Source organism: Mus caroli, chromosome 17, assembly GCF_900094665.2.
Source record: "Mus caroli chromosome 17, CAROLI_EIJ_v1.1, whole genome shotgun sequence".
In the NCBI taxonomy this organism is placed as follows: domain Eukaryota; kingdom Metazoa; phylum Chordata; class Mammalia; order Rodentia; family Muridae; genus Mus; species Mus caroli.
In genome coordinates, this window is record NC_034586.1 from 50,295,123 (window position 1) to 50,300,010 (window position 4,888).

Below are 4,888 nucleotides of genomic sequence, written 5' to 3' on the forward strand. Positions count from 1 at the left end.
CCTCCCGCTCCGCCGCGCTCCGCAGCTACCGCCGCCACATTCGAAATTCTGCGTTACGCGTATCCATTGGCTGGCTGGATACCGTCACGTGACACTCCGCCCCGCCCTTCTCCGTAGACGCAGCGCCCGGCCCCGGGGATGGCGTCACGTGACGTACCTGCGCACGCGCAGCTGTGGCTGGGGTGGGGTAGAGGGGGTGGAGTCAGGTTGGAATTAAGGCCTTGGCTTGGCGTCTGCCTTCCTACGGCCTAGAGGTCTAGCGACTTTGAGACTGGGTCTTGTCTGGGTGCGTCCCTGACTTCCTGTTAGGCCTGGGGTGTTGACGCAGGCCTGAGAGCCCAGCTCTCAGAAGACTGAGGCAGGAGAATGACGAGTTCGAGCACGAAAGATCCAAACAAATCCTGGCGTGGCTTGTCAGGGCGCCCAAGGCCGCGCAGCTCTTGTGCTCCAGGGCGCGCCCGTGTGGCCAACGTCCATCCAGCACGTTTAGCGCAGGCTCAGCGAAAGGACAGATGTGAGAGACTGGGCTCTCCAGGTTCAACCCGCAGGCGAGATCTGCGGGTGGGCCTGGCTGATTGAAGAAGAAACGTCAAGTGACAGCCCGATCCTGTCCTGTGCATTTACTGAAGAGATTTACAACCGGCTGCGCTCACCTCCAGAAGTCAATTCTAGTGCAGCAGCCGTGACTGAATTAGGTCATTTTGTACAGGAAAGGTTAAGGGACGCTGCTCAGGGCTGGGATTCGTTTTTTAAAGTGCTTTCCCGGGAACAATCTAAACTTCTTTATCAGTTCCTGATAATAGTCAAGGAATTGGGTTTAGCTATGCTGGGAAAAGTTCTGCACGCTTACACATTAGGCAGCGTTACTGGATAGTTCTTAGGGCACACAAAATGGGAAGGGGAAGGTGGCAGCAGGGAGTCCTACCACAAGAAATTTGGAGCCTCGACAGTTGAGTGATTGCTTCATAAGTCATATCCTTGGCAGATGTCTTGAGCCATAAGGTAGATATACGTAGTCAATATAACAAAAGTTATATTTTACTATGCTGGTCATCACACAAGGTTCACACTCTTAATTTCTTAACTAGGGCCCTAAGATTATCGTTCCACGGCTGCTCATTTATGGCTCTCTTCTTTGTTTTCTGTTTGTTTTTGTTTTTGAGACAGGGTCTTCTTGTAGCCCAGGATGACCTCTAACTCCTTACGCTGTAGAGAAGTCTCTCTGTGTACCTTTGACTTGGAACTCACTATATATTTGAGGTTGGCCTCAAATGCAAACAGATCCACCTGCTTCTGCCTCTTGAATGATAGATTAAAGGTGTGTACCACCATGCCCATCTCCTAAAAATGTTTGGTTTTGGTCTGTTTATTTGGCATTCAAAAAAAAAAAAAACTGGTTAAGGCAGGTTTTTTTTTACACAGTCTGAGCAGACTTCAAATTTGTGATATTTCTGTGATGACCAGGAACTCACAGAGATATGCTAGCCTTGCCTCCCAAGTGCTGACATTAAAAAAATATTTTTTTAAAAAAAAGATTCCTTTGGAAATGTGGATATGATCCAGATATCAAAAGCTTTTGCTGCTCTTGCAGAGGACCTGGGTTCAGTTCCGAGCACCCATGTCAGGCAGCTCACAACCACCTCTGACTTCAGCTCCAGGAGATTTGATGCCCTCTTCATGGGCACCTGTGTACGGCATGTGGCATACATGATCAAAGAGAACACATACATATATACAAAAAATAAGAATAAAAACCCTTTGAAAGATTCTTTAATACCATGTCATGTGCTGTGTATTAATTCGAACAGCATACAGATGTTAGAAACTTGGTGACCAAAAGTTTTAAGGCATTTGTCAGAACCAAAATGCAGCAAACTATCAGATCATTTTGGTACCCACTTATATTGGCTTAGTCTTTTCCTTTGTTGAGCAGTCCCAAGCTGTGGAGAACCTATATAAGTGTACAGTAGACAGACAGGCTGGGGAAAGTCCTACTTTTTAGATTGCTTGTAGCTTTCATCTGCATGTTTTAGAAATGTATCTTAACCAGTTGAAATAACGTATTAAACCTCAGCATCCTTGCTGTATACTTCTATTTTAGAGGGTTGAATTTCTCAGCCTAGAGCCAAGAGTGTAAGTATTTAATTGAATTTACTGCCTGTGGCAGTTTGGATATGCTTGGGCTATGGGAAGTGGCACTATGAGGAGGTATGACCTTGTTGGAGGGAGTGTGTCACTCTTTAGGCAGGCTTTGAGGGCTCCCAGGCTTAATTGATGCTGCTGAAACAGTCTCTTTCTGGCTGTCTTCAGATCAAAATGTCGACCTCTCATCTCCTCCTAAACCATGTCTGTCTGCAGGCTGCCATGCTTCCTGCAATGATGATAATGAACTGAACCCCTGAAACTGTAAGCCAGCTCCAATTAAATGCTGTCCTTTATAAGAGTTGCCTTGGTCATGGTGTCTCTTCACCATAGAAACCCTAACTAAGATGCTGGCCGTGCTGGCGTTTTGTTTGTTTGTTTTTGAGTCAGGCTCTCATTATGTAGCTTTGGCTGGCTTGGAAATAGGTATGTGGATCAGACTGACCTGGAACTCATACATCCTACTGCCTCTGCCTCCTAAGTGTGTGTTTAAGGTATGAGCCACTACACTACATTCCTATTTTGGCGTAAATATTAAATCTCCCTTGTAGGCTCATGGGTTTGAACACTTTATCTCTACATGGTAATGCTGTTTTGGGTGGTTGTAAAAACCCTAGGATATGAGACACAGCTGGAGGAGGTGGGAGGGTTGGGGATGACTGCTTTGGGCCTAGACTCTCTCTGCTCTGCTCAGTGGCATGTACAAACATTTACTGCACGCTCCCACTGCCACACATCAAGTCTATCATCCTGCCTTTCCTGCCATGATGGACTTACAGCTTCTGAACCATCTCTCCTCCCTTAAGTTGCTTCTGTCAGGTATTTCATCACAGCAGTATAAACATATGTAACGTAAGCACATGCTCTGCTCTGTGCCAGGGCGTTCTATGTATTGGTTTATTTATTTTTTATCTTTTTTTTTCCCCAGAGCTGAGGATGGAACCCTGGGCCTTGTGCTTGCTAGGCAAGTGCTCTACCTCTGAGCTAAATCCCCAACCCATTATTTATTTTTTAAATCATGATAAGTCTATGGTGTTTATTGTTAAAAACTGTTTTGTTTGTTTGTTTTAGATAAAAGAATGAATGCATAGTAGGGTCAATATGTTAAGTGTGAAACCAGGTACAATCTTTGGCAGGCTGATTTTAGGTCTGTGTACTTACTCAACATGATATAGAGATATTCATACACAAATAGGTGTATTTGTGTGTTTCTTTAACTTGGATGAGTGTTTGCTTGCATGTGTGCATGCACATTATGTCTACTACCTGTGGAGTCAGGAGAACACAGCAACCTCTGGGAACTGGACTTACAGATGTGGGTGCTAGAAAACTGAACTGAAGTTCTTTGCAAGACAACAAGTGCTCTTTACCGCTGATCCTTCACTCTAGACCCAGTAGATTTTTAAAAAAATTTGGTATATATTTTTTTTTTCCCGGAGAGATAGGGACAGATAGACAGATAGACAGAGATAGGAGTTGGGAGAATGAAGATGTAGGGAGGGTCTGGGAGGACTTGGGGGAGAGGAAACCATGATTAGATTATATTGAATGAAAAAATTGTTTTAATGAAAAGAAAAAGAAAAGGTATACTCTAAAATGGTGTTTAGGCTTGTTTTTGTTAACAATGAAGATTATTGGTAATCTAAAGATCTGCTTTTTTTGTATTTACTTTGTGGTTGCATTTTTTATTTATTTTATTTTATTTTATTTTATTTTATTTTATTTTATTTTATTTTTGGTTTTTCAAGACAGGGTTTCTCTGTGTAGGCTGTCCTGGAACTCACTCTGTAGACCAGGCTGGCCTGGGGTGCATTTTTATATAACATACAATATGAGCTTATCATTTTCATCTCCTCTATTGCTTTCTTTTCTCTCCCTGCCTCCTTGAGATTTTATACTTTTCCAATCCTTGAATAGTCAGTTTTTTTTTACTTTGATGTCCCCTGTACCACTCTAAATTCTACATAGGAGTAAAAACCCATACAACATTGTCTTTTAGAGTGTGTCATATTTCTCTTAGTATGGTGGTGTCCAGTTCCATCTGTTTTCCTGCAGTGACATCACTTTATTTTTTATAGTTGAATAAATCTCTGTTGTTTCAGTTTGATCTACTCACCTTCTGATGGACATTGAGCTAGATCCATATCTTGGCTTTTTTGGCATCTAATAGATGATCATGTGATTTTTTTCCTAGTTTGCTTATATTGTGGATTACATTAATGAATTTTTGTATATTGAACCATCTCTACATCCCTGAGATGAAACCTACTTGATCATGGTGCATGATGTTTTGATGTGTTCTTAGATTTAGTTTGAGAGTATTTTACTGAGTATGTTTGCATCAGTGTTCTTAAAGGAAATTGGTCCAGATTATAGGTGTGTAGGGCTACACCTGTCTCAGTCATTATTTTGATTACAATGTTTCTATGTAAATGACATTTATATATGTATTTTTATATTCATAGCTTTGGATTTCTTAAGTCTTTTATGTTTTTCAGTAAGAAAAGAGGTTGTATCTTTTAGGAACTCGTACTCCTTTTGTTCTTAATTCCTTTGGGCTGACCTGTTCATTTGGTTTGTTTCCTGCCTGGAAAATTCCTTGGTTTCTCTGATGTGGATTTTCTGGTGTCTTTCTCTCTTTCCTTCCTTCCTTTCTTCCTTTCTTTCTTTCTTTCTTTCTTTCTTTCTTTCTTTCTTTCTTTCTTTCTTTCTTTCTTCCTTCCTTCCTTCCTTCCTTCCTTCCTTC